Source organism: Monodelphis domestica, chromosome 7 (assembly GCF_027887165.1).
Source record: "Monodelphis domestica isolate mMonDom1 chromosome 7, mMonDom1.pri, whole genome shotgun sequence".
NCBI lineage: Eukaryota > Metazoa > Chordata > Mammalia > Didelphimorphia > Didelphidae > Monodelphis > Monodelphis domestica.
In genome coordinates, this window is record NC_077233.1 from 204,900,890 (window position 1) to 204,917,751 (window position 16,862).

Sequence of the window (16,862 nt, forward strand, 5' to 3'; positions counted from 1 at the left end):
TGAACAAATTGTGGTATATGATAATGATGGGATACTATTGTGCCATAAGAAATGACAAAATCACAAAAACACCTGACAAGACTTACATGAAGTGATGCAAAGAGAAGGGAGCAGAACTAGGAGAATCTTGTACACAATAAAAACCATAATACATAATCTACTATGAGTGACTTGACTGTTATCTGTAATGCAGGATTCAGGCCAATTCTAAGGGACTAATAACAAAAAAGGCTATTGAGCACCATAGAAGCAATGGATGGAATCTGAATGCAGATTAAAGAATACCATTTTCATTTCATTTTCTCCATGAATTTTTCTCTAGTATAAGCAATATGTATCTTCTTTCATAACATGTTTGTATAAGTGGAAATTTTCTACCCTTGAACTATGTTCTGTAGAATTCCTTTTGTATTTCCCAGCATCCTTTTCCCTTTGTTTATATGCATCTTTCCATTATTGTTTATAACTTTCTGTGACTCCTCCCTCTGTCTCTTCTTTCTCGAGATCGGGTCTTGAATTAGTTAGCTTTTTTTAACTCTAGTTTTTATTTTAATAAATTTTATAAATATAACACTTGAGTTATTATATATTAATTTTAATTCTCACAATATCATATTACCCACTAAAGCTTCCTCAGAGGGGAGAGAAGCTTTAAGGTAGGAAGATAGAGACAGGATAGAAGTTTTAGATACCACGAGGGGGATGATGGAGTCGAAGTAGAGATATGAGGTGGCCAGAATGAGTCTTTATTAATTTTCCATGAGCCACAGCTAAGCTCTCATCAAAGGACCCTTCCGAAGGCTTTTACCAGTCCAGAGATCCACATTTAATACCACACAGATCAGAGAGGTGATAGAGAAAGATTAAAGATGGAGCTTGGCCAGAGGCCAAGCTCCTGCCAGGACAGCCATCAGCTAGCCTGAAAGAGAAAGAGAGAGAGAGGCGGAGCTTGCTGGGTTACATATACCCTTTGATATGCAAATATACACAGTACATAGGGATGATCCTCATTGGTTAATGACAAGGCATAGGTGTGGTTTCTCTTAACCAGGCAAGAACAAAGAAACCTGTTTTCCCGCCTAACCTGGGGGAAGCTGGGGTCAAGGGTCAGAGGCCTTCCCAGCCATGTGCAATACTGAGCATGCTCAAGACTAAGCATGCTCTCTTTTAAGGCAATCCGCACATACCAACTGTTCCCCTTGCCCATAGCTAGGGGTGGACTGCTACACCCACTATCTTGGAGAGGAGTAAAATATGGGAAAAGGAATCACAAAATGTCAGAAAATGATTATTAAAATTATATCTATATATAATCTGGGAAAAATGAAAAACACACACACAAAGTTGTATGGTTATTTACTGCAAATGTTATAGAAGGGATTCTCAATCAAGTTTGGGTTGGACGTGAGGTCCAACTAGAGATTCTGATGTGTCTTAGTCACTGGATTTGCTGCCCCTGAGTTCCAATTTCCCTATGATACCTGATTCTATTCCTCTCCTACCCAGTTCCTGCTTGCCCAGTTCCCAGCTAAATAATGATCTTCCACTTAGACCTATTATGATTACCTGCTCTTTTTTTGCTAGTATAGACTCTCTGGATCCTGGTCTCTATATAGATTTTTTTTTTTAACAATACTCCTCTCTGACCCATCTTTCCTTCTCTGCATCATTCCCCTGGTTTTAGAGTTACACTCAAAATCCTGTCATTTCATAGAAAACACTGGCTATGGGACCATGAACAAGTCATTAACTTCCCTGGCCCTCAATTTCCTCATTTGTAGAGTGGTAACAATAATACAAGTAATACCAATGAAATAGGTAATTAAGAGCTAATTAATTAATCTGGTTAATTAAGAATAGATGGTTAGTCAAAAGTAAAGGTTTCAGGATAGAGAGTTGGAAATGTACCGGAGGAGCCCTTAAGGGTGGAATTCTAAAGAGGCCAGAGGGGGATGGAATTCCAAGAGGACCTGTAAGGAAGGAACATTTGGAAATTCACCGGTTGCTCTGGAGGGCACTTCGCTCTGGAAGATGGACACTCAGAGAGGAGCAGCACAATTTTTCCAGTGATCCCTTTGGGAAAGGCCTGGAGGATGCAGAGTCAAGATGGAGGCTTAGAAGCAGCGAAAGTTCAGACCTCTGAAAACCCTTCCTTACCAATCACAAACTGAATGCTCCTAGGGGACTGAAAATCAAACCTAACAAGAGGACAGAGCCAAAGAACCCTCCTGCTGGACTCAATCCAAAAGATATGCCCCCCAAAAGCCAGGATTTGAGAACACTTGGGTTTAAGGGGAAGGCAGAAGGAAGGTTCTAGGACCTCTCCCCCTTCCCCCCCCCCCACCTAGAGTGCTAAGCCTCCAGCGGCAGTGGGAACCTCTGAGCAGGCAAAGGCGCTTGTCTGGAGGGTGTACCTTGTGGGCAGGGCTGTGCCAGGCTCAGAGTGTTGAACACAGGCAGTGGAGAAGGAGCTGGAGAGGGAGCATGGAGCAGGTAGCCTGGTCACAGAGGAGGAGACCCTCCATATTGCTCCAGCCTTCCAGGAGGTTTTGGCCTCAGAGCACATCCAGAACAACCCAGCTGAACTTCATCCCATCAGAAGTCTCTAGAGGTCAGGGAAGCCCAAGCTCCAACACCCCTCCCTCCCAGAGTGTTGGACTTTAATCCAATCAAAAGCCTCCAGAGAACAGGGAATCTCAAACTCCAACACCCCTCCCCCACAGACTGCATGGAGAGATCTTATGTCAAAGATCCAAGAGAGGAGACTGACAGAAAAACCCCAAAACAAAAAAATGAGAGGAGCAAGAGCACAGACAAATATGGGGAGTAAAGTAGGGGTAAATATGAGCAAACAACAGAAAAAGAAGAAAGAAATTACAATAGACAGCTTCTATACAGGCAGCGAACAAAGAGCAAATGGAACAGAGGAGTGATCATCAAATGATAAATCAGCAATCCCAGCGAATTGGATACAGGCTTTGGAAAAGCTCAAAATGCAATTCAAAACACAATTAAGAGATGCTGAAGACAATTGGGAAAAGAACTTAAAAACTAAGATAAATCATCTGGAAAGGTTTGGAAAACTCAATCTGGAAAGTCAGTAGCCTGAAGAGAAGAAAGTCTGGTCATTAGAGAGTTGGGGTAGAGAGAGAGAAGAAGACTACAGGTAGAGCTGATTTCCCCAGACAGGGAGGTTCAAGTTTAGCCTGTGCTGACCAGACCCCTGCAGAGAGGTGCAGACCTCTGCTGTGTGAAACAGAAGAACTTTCACTTTGTGGAGTGGTTGCTAGAGAAGTTTTTTAGTTAGATCTCATTAGATTAGGGAAAATTGTAGTTACCTCAACTAAATACTACCATTTTATTTCCTATCTTTTACTTTGATTACCTTAATAAATAAAAATAACTTTTACTATAACTGATTGCCAGCAATTCCTTGAAAGTGAATACCGTGGAGGGATCAACTGTCAATCACTAGTGGCAGGTATAACAGTGATCGATATCCAGGGACAAAATTCCCTTTTACACTTTTTATACCAACATCACAATGTTATCGCAAGGTTCAAATGAGATGTCTATAAGCTTGACAAACCTTAAAGTGTCATATAAATAGAAGTTAATTAATATGTGCAAACTCTTTCTAGGTGATCCTAAAACATCTCTCCCTTCCTCCACTTAACATATTCTGCTATTCTTTTTTTGTCCCATTTTTTTTCAGATCATATTTCTTATAATATGACCTTAAGGTTTAATTCTTTTGTAAAATCCAAGCAGTGAGGTAATGGTATCTATATAAGGTCCTTACATAAAGTTTCTGTTAATCAGCATACCCTGCTTATTTGTTATTTTTGTTTGGTGTACTTTTCACTTACCTCTATCTTACCCACTGAGGCTCAAGATCTTAATTCTATGATATTATTAATTCATTCTGTGTGGATAAGAGGTCCTCTGCCTAATCCCAACATCTCAATATTAAGATCTTTGATTTATCTTGTTCATTATTTATATTCTATGCAAATAGGTGGGTTTTATGGCTGGCTTTCTACTTATTTATTATCTTCTGTATGACTGGTCCTCTGAATTGCTTTTCTTACATGGAAATTGACTTGGCCCATAAATCCTGGTTGTTTTCTTCCTTCCTTTCAATTTTCAGCATAAATATTGCTAATCAGATTCATAAGCCTCTAGGCAAATACAAATTTCCTTATTAGCCTCCATTCCAGGATGGAGGCAGTAGGTATACCAGCCAACACATAAGTGGACATGACTACCACTATTTTGAGTGCTAATGCAATTAGAAGAGTACCAAAACAGGTAGTAGACACTTTCCTTCTCACAAACTATCTCTTAAGGATAAGGAAGAACCACAGATAGGATCTTCTTATTCCTCTATATACTATTATTACTATTTTATTCTATATATTATAAGTAAGTCTAAGAGTACAATTTTAAAATAAATTTAGTGCTAAACCAAGTAATTATTCATATGTGGGATATTTTAAAAACAATTTTATTTTTATCTTAAAAACTCATCAAATATGACAAAGTAAAAAATAAACAAAATAAAGAACAAACTGCCAAATAAAATCCTAAACTCCAAACCATTTATATTTTTAAAAAGAACATACTTTAAGAAAATAGCTTATTTGTTCTGTCTTCCACAATGGGAGATCCACATACTGATAAAAATCCAGGTTGAATCTCTTAAACAATTCTATTTCTTAACAATAACAGCAATTGTTTAATTATCCTTTAATTTCTAGGCATTTGTATTGTTTACATTTTTTATTATAATAAATTAAGCATTGATAAGCTTAAATCATTTTCCCCTTTTAAATAAGATGCTTAAGGATAGAAGATTGACTAGCTCTTCCTTTCCCTTCTCATACCAACTAGTGAGACGCAATATGGTAGTAAAATCACTGATCAACAGTTATCATCAATCATGTAACTTGTCTTGCACCAATTTATAGTTCAATCAACAATGCAACAGCATTCCTTTTCTTCATACCATCACCAACAATGAGTTTTATAATTTTAAATTACTTTAAGGAAATTGATTAGTTTGAAGTAATATTTCAGAGTAATTTTGATTTGCCTTTTCTGACAGTCTGAACAATTTTTAAGTGAATATTGACAAGTGTAATTCAAAACTTATTCATCACATAATGTGTTGACTTCCCCAGGGTCAGTTAGTCACTAAGTGCCAAAAATAGAACTCAAATCAGTCTTCCAGCCTTTTTAGTCTTATTTCCATTGAACCCCAGATATCCCTTGGCTATGTGCTACAGTTTGTAAATGCATATCAATTCCATATAGACAATTGACATCACTTTTTTCAGATATAGTAACAAAACTACTTTTGAAAAAAATCGGCTTCTTTTTAGATAAAAAATTATCTCCATTTCCAATATTGAGAAGAATACTTTACTATTTTCCTTCTAATTCATTATGTCTTAAAAATATTTTTAGATTTAAAAGATGGTAGAATTACCATCTTTTAGTCTGTTTTCAAATCTGAAAGGAAAATCTGTACTTGATACTGTAATTAAAAAAAAATTATTCTATACTCTTTCTAAAACTACATTCAATAAAATAGCTACAGTGGACAGACCTGCTTTATTCCTGTTTTTACTGGGAATGTCTCCAATATTTAATGATCACATATGATGCTAGTATTAGGACTCAAATTGATACATAAAAATTATATTTTGAAAAATGCTTCTTTTGTTGTGTGAAAACTGATGTTTTAAATAGGAAAGCTTACCAAGGTCTTTTTTGTTCCTGTTGATATATATAATCATATATTTTAATGATTATTCTTACTGGTATTATTTATTATTGTATTGATTATTTTTCTAATATTGAACAATTTCTACATTGCTCATATACATTTTGCTTTATTTGAATGAATAATTTTAAAAATTATAGCACTCTTTTCCACCTATGGGTTTGACCTGCTTTCAGACAAGGATAAAACCCTCTGCTGAGGCAAGTATTCTTCTGTTGCTGAACATTGCTTTTGCCTCCACAGAAAGGAGACTCTAGAATTTGACTTTGTTTGATAGCAGACAGAATTGTTGACAAGGCTGTCCAATTATCTTTGCCAATTATCCATTCTGAGCACTAGAGCTCATGATTGGGGCTGCACTGCTCACAATCCTTTACCAACAATCTGCACCAAGGAATGGAAGAGCATGAGATCACTGTGCGAAGCCACAGGTATTTATTAGGCACCTGCTATGTGCCAAGCATGACGCTAGCTAGATACAGAGGATACAAAGGATGAAGACTGAAACTCCTACTCAAAAAATGTGGTTATACTCCAATGAGAGAGATAACAAGCACATATATAAATATAGAGAGCACATTCTGCCACTTATCTGGGATTGAGATTACAGTTCCCCAGATCTATAAAGGCCAATACTCTCCATCTAGGGAATCTTTTTGGACAATGCAATAGCCTGCCAGATGGGCTTTCTAATGTAGCTTATATATATATATATATATATATATATATATACTCTGGGGGTCCTCATCCTAACTCCTACTCACAAAGATGAGTTGGGGGCCCCAGAACAAAGGCTATTTCTCTCCCATCAGAGGAGAGCAGGAACTAGGTATAGACCAATATTTCACACCATTTACCAAGATAAGGTCAAAATGTACATATGATTTAGACATGAAGGGTAATATTATAAGTAAATTAGAGTTCTAAGGGTACCTCCAAGAGCTTGAGTTGAGGGTATCTTTCTCTAATGCAATAGGCCAGTGGTGGCAAATCTTTTAGAGATCAAGTGCCCAGAATGCAACCCTCGGGGACAGCTGGGTAGCTCGGTGGATTGAGAGTCAGGCCTAGAGACAGGAGATCCTAGGTTCAAATCTGGCCTCAGACACTTCCCAGCTGTGTAACCCTGGGCAAGTCACTTGACCCCAATTGCCTAGCCCTTACCACTCTTCTGCCTTGGAGCCAATACACAGTATTGATTCCAAGACAGAAGGTAAGGGTTTAAAAAGAAAAAAAAGAAAAAAACAGAATGCAACTCTCATGCTGCATATAAGCCCCCGCCCTTACCCCAGACAGTGGAGGGAAGAAGCATTCCCATTGGGCTGCTAGGCAGAGGGGTGAGTGATGTGAGAAAAATCCTAGGCACTTATGGAGAGGGGAAGGGGAGCATCCCCCTCTGGCATGTGTGCCACAGGTTCACCAACAGGTTATAGGCTTATCCTCCCATTCAGGTATATTCCTCATCATGTCAATCACCAAGTTATATATTTCATTTTCTCCCTTATATTACTGATCTATGATTATTATTTACCAATTAGTATCACCTCATTTTCACAAAAGGGATATTTCCTATGAAGATACAACATGAATAGAAGTTGCTAGGCATTTCCTCTACCAAATCAGTGGGTCACATCTCAACCCTGGAAAGAGTAGGCTCATATGAAAGCATTTTCTACAAAGCTTTTTCCTACCATGTTCAATTTTCTGCTTCTGGGCTGGGTCAGAGATGCCACTTTAAGATCTTGCCTGTCTTCTTCCTCTTGCTCAGCCTTTAGCAAATCCCAGCATGGACCAGAACTCCCTGACCTCTGGAACTGATTATTCCAACCTTTCAAAACCCACAAGGTCTTAGCTATTCCCAGTACACCCCCCCCCCCCCCACCACTAAAAGGAAGAATTATAAGGAACTATTGAGACCTCAGTCAGAGGTTTTATATACCATGTATGAGCAAGCTTTGGGTGGGGAGGACCAGAGGCCCCTCCCCACTCTGAGATTTACAGCTGAGATTTACATTCCTTCTCTCAGGAATGTAGCCAAACAGAGAAAAGAAATGTCCTGACTACACTCATAGTACTCTTATAAGGCATCTCTTGTTCCAATAAATAGTTATTTACTGCAGCCAATAAAACAGTTCCTCTTTTTCATGTGGTATGATAGTATGAAGAACAGAAATAATGAGAATCCCTGTCTGTATTCTAAAGGGACAGGAAGGTCCTGTCATTCCAAATCAATAGACCTTTCTAGAAGTTGGATCCTTGGCCTCTTCATGTGGGCAGGCACAGAGCATGCTGCACATGTTCTGAAGATGGGCCAGTGTGATAGCATAGGGGACAATAGTCTAAAGATTAGCCAGACCTCTTAATTAAACAAACATTAATGAATACACAATTTTGTCAGAAAGAGGTGTGAAATAGGGATGATCAAATATAAGGGATATCAGGAAAATTCTGAGTTCAATACAAATATATAGATACATCAAAACTGACTCAGATGCAATGAAAATAACAGGTCTAACAATAATCTTTAAAAATAGGGTACATATATTCATTGCCATACCAATCAAACTGCCAAAAAGTTATTTTATGGAACTAGAAAAATAATAAAATTCATATGGAAAAACAAAAGATCAAGAATATCAAAGGAATTAATGAAAAAATGCAAAGGAATGTAGCCTTAGCAGTACCAAATCTCAAACTGTACTATAAGCAATAATCACTAAAATAATCTGCTACTGGCTAAGAAATAGGGGGGTGGATCAATGGAATAGATTAAGTAAACATTATATAGGGGTAAATGACCTTAAGAATCTAGAAATGTTTGATAAACCCAAAGGTTCTACCTTTTGGGATAAGAACTTAATATTTGACCAAAATTGCAGGGAAAACTGGAAAACAGTATGGCAGGCACAAGGTATAGACCAATATTTCATTCACATCATTTACCAAGATAAGGTCAAAATGGATATATGATTTAGACATAAAGGGCGATACCATAAGTAAATTAGAGGAACATAGTATAGTTAACCTGGAAGATCTATAAGAAGGGAAGAATTTTTGACCAAACAAGAGATAGAGAACATTACAAGATGTAAAATGAATAATTTTTTGATTTTATACAAACAAAACCAATGCAACCAAGACTAGAAGGAAAACAACAAACTAGGGGAAAAAATCTATATCAAATTTTTCTGATAAAGGTCTCATTCCTCAAACATGTAGAGAACCAGGCCAAATTTATAAGAATATGTCATTCTCCAATTGACAAATGGTCAAAAGATATAAACAGTTTTCAGATAAAGAAATAAAATTATCAGTCATACAAAAAAAATGCTCTAAATCCCTCATGACTAGAGAAATGCAAATTTAAAAACTCTGAGGTACCACCTCACACCTATCAGATTGGCCAATATGATAGTAAAAGAAAATGATAAATGGAGAGGATATGCCAAAATAGGTACACTAAATGCATTGTTGGTAGAGTTGTGAATTGATCCAACTATTCTGGAGGGCAATTTGGAACTATACCCCCAAAGCTATAAAACTGTGCATATCCTTTGGTCTTGTAAAAACACTACTAGGTCTGTATCCCAAAGATATTTTTTTTAAAGGGGAAAGAACCTACTTGTACAAAAATATTTATAGCTATTCTTTTTGTGGTGACAAAGCATTAGAAATTGAAGGGATGTTCATCAATTGGGGAATGGCTGAACAAATTCTGGTATGTTATGGTGATGGAATAGTTTTGTGCTATAAGAAATGATGAATAGGATAATTTCAGAAAAAGCTGGAAAAACCTATGTGAACTGATGCAGAGTGAAATAATCAAAACCAGGAAAACATTGTACACAGTGACAGCAATATTGTATGATGATCAACTTAGCTACTCTCACAGCATTACAATGATCCAGGACAATTCTGAATTGACATGACAAAAAAAAGTGCTATCCACTTCCAGAGAAAGAATTACTGGAGTCGATGCAGATCAGAGCATACTATTTTTCACTATTTTTTGTGTTTTGTGTTTGGGGTTTTGGTTTTATATGATTGTTCTCTTACAACAATGAACAACTTTAAATAATGTTTTGCATGATAATACATGTATAACCCAGATCAAATTGCCTACCTTCTCTGGGAAGGGGCAGGGAATAGAGAGAGAGAGAGAGAGAGAGAGAGAGAGAGAGAGAGAGAGAGAGAGAGAATTTGGACCTTATAACTTCAGAAGACATATGTGGGAAATTGTTATTTTGTGTAATTGGTAAAATAAAATATCTTTTTTAAAAAGTGTATATAATTCTTTTTTCTAAATCTCTAAAATTATAGTTTTATTTATGCCTTTAATTTTTATATCAATCATTTCTGGATATTCCTTTCCCTTACATCTTTTATTCCTGTAGAATTTTTCCTTGTAAAAGTTTTTTTTTTAAATCCCCAGTAGTACCAGGGGTAGCTGTGAAGTTCAGTGGATGGAGTGCTGGCTGGGCCAGGAGTCAGGAAGCCCTGAATTGAAATGCTGCCTCAAACATTTGCTTGCTATGTGACCCTGGGCAACTCATTTAACTTTTGCTTGCCTTAGTGTCCTCAGATATTAGTAAATTATTATCATAATAGCATCTCCCTCTTAGGGTTGTTGTGAGCATCAAAATATTTGTAAAGCACTTAGCACAGTGCCTAGTACATGGTAGGTACTACATAAATGTTAGCTATTTTTATTATTTAAACACAAATTGGACAATGAATGCAATATTCTTCACTAATAATCTTCTACCTCTTTACCCAAAGGACAGAAATGTTTTATCATGTTCTCTGACACCACAATTCATCATTACTATTATTTAGAATTTGACTTCCTTTTAGTGTTTTTTTTAATGTACAAAAACTTCTTATTGGATCCATGCATTCTTGCCTCCATCATCTTACATATCTCTTCTTTTTCATTTCTAAATGTTGTCTTCAATTGGTGCCTTCATCTCATTTCTTCTCTTCTTAACTCTCTGCAGTCTAGATGTTAACCTCATAATTCAACTGAAACTGCTCACTCCAAAATTATCAGGGAATCGAGTACTATATATAATGGTCTTTTTTTCAGTCTTCATGGAGGCTTGTTATCTCATTCACATCAGCCTGGCAAAATTGATAAAAGACAAAAAATAAATGAATGAAAAAATAGGCACACAAATGTACTACTGGTAGAACCATTCATTGTTCTAACCATTCTGAAAAACAATTTGGATTTATACTAGAAAATTCACTAAAGTATTGTAATAAAAGAGTAAATGGAATGGAAACTATTACTTGTTGAAATATAAAGGTAAACTGAATGTAAACTGAGCAGAAACTGCTGTTCTCTGGCTATGACGTGAGAGAGCTGCTACTGGGACCTGAGGCTGCTTATTGGCAATGGAGGTAGAACAGAAAAATGCTGAGGGATGCCACACAAGGTATACTGGTACACAGAGGACACTGCTCTGGGGTTTACTCTGGGGTTTGTTCTGGGGTTTGCCTATTGATCCCTACTGATTGATGATGGATCAATCTATTTCCTAACCCCCTTCCTCCCTCACTCCCTCCCTTAACCAACCTCTCCCTTTTGCCTCCCTCACCTCCCAAATCTTCTTGAAGTCTTTGCTTCTTCCCTCCTTCCTGAGTGAACTATAAAGATACTCCAGTTGCTTTCTCAGTCAGAGGGTTTATTGGGATAACAGGATGGGAAACTGAGGTGAGAGGGATGAGGATTTCCCTAGACTATGGGGATAATTTTAGAAAGGTTTGAGGAAGTATTCCAGTCACAAACTGTGACTCTGAGACAGTTAGGGAAATGGAGGACAACAGCAGTTCAAAATCTTCTTTCTTCTCCTTCTTCACAAATCAGCCAGGTCTCTCAGCTTAACCCCAGAAAGAAACAAAGTTCAAAATATCTCCTTTTCTCCTGGCCAGCTCAACACTCTTATAGACCACCAACTCAAAAGCTTCTCCCCTGGTCAGCTTCCACTGCTCAGAGCCAGAGAGACAGAGACCCAGTCCCCAAAGCTAAGTTTCTCTTCTCAGTGTCAACTTCAACTGCTCAGAGCCAGAGAAGCAGAGACCAAGTCCAAAAGCCCAGTTTCTCTTCTCAGTGTGGCCAGCAAAAGCCCCCAACTGCCCCTCCTGAGAACATTCCATTGGAATCTTCTCTTGACTGACATCTAGAGCTAGATCTCCAGCCCTGCATCTTGGTCCACAAGTCCTGCAAAACCTCTCTTTCTTCATGTCTCTATCACAGTATATATCCTTTTACCAATACTACTATTGGACATAGCCCAAGAAGGTAAAAAAAGAGACAACAGCTTCTTTATATTCTAACAATTGTATAACAAACAATTTTAAAGTACCACCTTCAGTTATAGCAAAGGACTGGAAATGAAGTAGATGACTATCAATGTTTTTGTGACAATCATTTTTTTTTTGCTTGACTATATATATATAAAAAATATATATATGTATGTGTGTATGTATGTATATATATTTGTTGTTACAAAAGTTGTATTGTTTTTTCCCAACTTTTTTTTTATAAAGTAACATTTGGGAGGGAGAAGAAGACTAGATGTGGGGTTGATAAAAGTAAAAGAAAAAGAATATTTTTCAAATGCTCAGAAGAAAATAGAAGGAAGGCCAGAGGTAAATGGATAAGCAAGACAGTTTTGTTACATGCTGAATTTATTAATTACAATAAGAGATCATAGAGATTCAAGGCTTTACATGCACTTCTCTTTTTCTGTTCTACCCTATATGTGGTAATGTTTGATTCATCTGATGCTTATTAAATTCAGGATTAAAAAAATTAAAATAATTTTCAAAAGAACACTGTTCATAGCCTTTGACCATTATCTATTGGGGAATGCCTCTTGGGTGACAATTTAGAGTGCTGGACTTTGATTTCAGAAGGCATGAATTTGAATCCTGCTTTGGATGCTTACTAGCTGTATGACTCTGGGCCAGCTTCCTAGCTGTGTGACCCAGACTCAATTTCTTCATCTGTAAAATTAAGTTAATAATAGATTCTACCTCATAGGTTTGTTGCCAGGATCAAACTGACTTGACAGACTTAAAGTGCTTTGTAAGTCTTAAAATGTTACATGAATAGATTTGTTTCAATTCCTTATGAAACTCGAATATCAGATTTTTATCAAAATAAACTTGATTCCATTCCTAACTAGCTAGGTGACTATTTTATCAACTCCTATTTCAGTTTCCTCAGAAAATGGGTCAAATACTTCCTGAGTCCTATTGGCCTCATAGAGAAATGGTGAGGGATAAATGGTATAATAAAAGGTGGCAGCATTTTCTGTTCCTAAGGAAGGTCTTATTAAAACTAAGGTATTAATTTCCATGCTTTTATGAAGTAAAATTATGCCCAGATGTTATATATTATCTCTCACTTTTTTTTTTTATTAAGGCACCAGACCTTGCAATTTAGTTCTTTTAGTTTTATAATCCTAAATAAACTGATGAATCATGGTGCCTTTCACCATGCCTGGTGAGTGTTCCCTCCTCACCTTTAACTCTTAGAATCCTTATTTTCTTCTCCAAGGTTCAGCTTAAGTACTACCTCTAAAAGTAAGACTTCCCAGGGCCATCTAGTAGTTGCTGGGGCTTTCTCCTTCCTCAAAAGATATTGTTTTTATTATTTATTTATATGTACAGTAGAAAGAACACTGATAGTCAAACCTTGGATTCAACTTTTACCTTTATGTTTGCAACCTGGGGACCCTGGGCAAGTTATTTCTCCTTGTTGAGACTCAATTTCCTCATCTTAGATCTCTATTAATGTCCCTATATCTATGATCTTATTATTTTTTAATCTGTCCACTTCAACAAAGTTCTTTGAGGGGTTTCATTTTTGTCTTTTCTAACTGCCCAATGCATTACTTAGCACAAAGCAGACTTGGTAAGAAGTGTGTGCTATTTCTCCATTTAGTTGTTCATGGTATTAGAAAGGGTATGTAGGGGAGCTAATCATGAGACTGCTCAGAGAGACAGTATGGCGGCCCCAACATGGACTTTGAGCGGTGCTGACCCTATCTCAAGCATTCTCTACTACCATGATGCTCCTTTCAGCAGCAACTTGCTTTCCCACATCTCTACCATCTATTCAGTCTGGCTTTTGGCTGTGTTGAAAAACAATGGTCTCTCCCTCCCACTAAGACTTAGAGGAATGGTACCCAGTTTGTCTGGGTCACTGTAAGAAGCAATCTTCAATCTCTTTGCAACAGGCATCATGATGATCTGAGTAAGACACTTAGTCACTGCCATTCTAGTTGCTTACACCACATAACCAATGTGAGACCATATAAGCTAGTCAGTGCTCCAGAAGCATGGTAGGCAGGAATCTAAAGAGCAAAGAGCCTGCTGTTGTCAACCAGCTAGGAAGTATCTAATTCTTGACTCCAGTTGTAGTAAGCACATTGTGCCACCTAGCTACTCCCAGTTCCCTTAGCCCAACTGGGTTTTTTTGTTTTTTTTTAAACCCTTGACCTTACATCTTGGAATCAATATTGTGTATTGGTTCCAAGGCAGAAAAGTGGTAAGAGCTAGGCAATGGGGGGTCAAGTGAGTTGCCTAGGGTCATACAGCTGGGAAGTGTCTGAGGTCAAATTTGAACCCAGGACCTCCTGTCTCTAGGTCTAACTCTCAATCCACTGAGCTACCCAGCTGCCCCCTTTTGTTTTTGTTACAAAGGAGAATTCTATCAGAATGGGAAAGGCAAGGAATTTTCAGAAAAGGCATAAATAAAACTTTTTTTTAGGGACTCAGAGAAAAGAAACAATTATATGCTCTATTTTTAAAAAGTGATTATTTTCATCGCATCAGTGAGAAGTCAGTAAAGGAACTGCACTGTTTAACTCGGAGAAGAGAAAACTTAGATGGATGGCATGATATTTAAAGGGGCATCATGTGAAAAAAATTACAGATTTAGGCTTGATAGCAGAACATTTCTAACAAGTAGAGTGTTTTAAAAGAAGAATGGAGGGGGCAACTAAGTGACCCAGTAGATAGAATTCTGGGCCTAGAGTTAGGAAAACTCATCTAGAGTTCAAATCTGACCTCAGACACTTATTAGCTGTGTGACCTTGGGCAAGTCACTAGTGTCATAAACTGTAAAATGAACTGGAGAAGGAAATAGCAAACCACTCTAGGTTCTTTGCCAAGAAAACTCTAAATGGGGTTATTAAGAGTCAACTGAAATAACTAAACAATAACAAAAAGAATGAGCTATAGAGGAGTATGGAGCTGCCTGTGATTAAATGTCTTTAAGTTTTATAATTACTTTTCAAGGAAGTTTTAAAGGAAGTTCCTGGTTAGGTATGAATTGGACATATAGTAACAATATCCATGTAATATTATATAATATTTTAAGGTTTGTATTTCAATTTACAAATATCTCATTTGTTTGCACAATAACCCAGACATTAGAGTCATAGTTTTAGAAGTAGAATGGATCTCAGAGACTCTCTAGTCCAACACCCTCCTTTTTTTCTCAAATAATTTAAGAATCAGCAGTGCATAAAGGTTAAATAATTAAATAAATAAAAAGATTAAAAATAAGTAAATAAATAAAATCAGTGGCATCAGAGTATCAATTTGAACCCATGTTATTTGGCTCTAAAAGACTGTAACATTCTGCCTCCCTGGATAGCCTTTGAGATCCTTTTGAACAGTCTAAGATTCAGAAAACCATCTCATTGACACTTTTGATTATATAGGAATAAAAATAAATGTGAGGAGGAAAAACAGTCTGCTAAGGCAGACAGATCTGAGTCTGTCATCATGGAGAAGGCAGAATAGAGTAGTAAAGTGTTAAGAGCATTGATTTTGGAGTCAGAAAACCTAGACTCATCTCCTGGCTCTGTTGCTTACCAGTAACATAACCTGAGACAACTGAGTTAGCCTCTCTGTCTATCAGTTCCACCCCCCTCCCCCATTTTTCAAATGAAGGAGTTGAAATAGATGGTTAAGGGCCCCTTACAAGAAAATAGAATGACAGGCCTGGAGTCAGGAAGATTCATCTTCCTGAGTTCAAATCTGGCCCCAGACAATTACTAGTTGTGTGACCCTGGGCAAGTCACTTAACCTTATTTACCTGTTTCTTCATCTGTAAAATGAACTGGAGAAGGAAATGGCAAACCACTCCAGTAACTCTGCTAAGAAAACCCCAAATGGGGTCATGAAGAATTGGACACAACTGAAAAATGACTAAATGATAATACATTTTTAAATCTTATGGTTTTGAAACAAATTGTTATTTGAAGAAAGAATTCTACATGCCTAGACCTGGAAGGGACATTGGAACTCATCTAATCCAACCCATCTATCTTATGTCTAAGCAAAGTTAGACCCAGAGACAGGAAATAATTAGTCCAAAAGTCATGTGTGTGGAGTACCAGCAGAAATCACTCTAATGAGCAGACTGTAGACTTGATAAGATGCTTGCAGAGAAAAACTGCTTTATTTAGAGAAAACAGCTGATAGGAGGGAAGGGGGGGAGGAGGAAGGGAAGGGAAGGGAAGGGAAGGGAAGGGAAGGGAAGGGAAGGGAAGGGAAGGGAAGGGAAGGGAAGGGAAGGGAAGGGAAGGGAAGGGAAGGGAAGGGAAGGGAAGGGAAGGGAAGGGAAGGGAAGGGAAGGGAAGGGAAGGGAAGGGAAGGGAAGGGAAGGGAAAGGAAGGGAAGGGAAGGGAAGGGAAGGGAAAGGAAGGGAAAGGAAGGGAAGGAAAAGGGATTCTGCCCACACAAGAGGCTTGTGTGGGGCAAAAATGTCCTCTCTTCTTCTAGGTACAATCACAGACTTTTATGACAATCCTGAGGCAAGATTCTCCTCCCCTCTGTCCAATCCCACAGAAGGGGGACATTTACAATCCTGAGTGCATGATTTTCAACATTATGTGCCCCTAAAGACCCCCATGATCCCCCAAACCCCACGACTATCATGGGATTCCCAGGACCATAATGATACTTTTGAAACTCCCTGTACTTTCCCTCATTCAGTTTAGCTTATAGTTGGCTTTCTTCCCAGGGTACAGATAAATTCTTCTCAAGGTTTTTG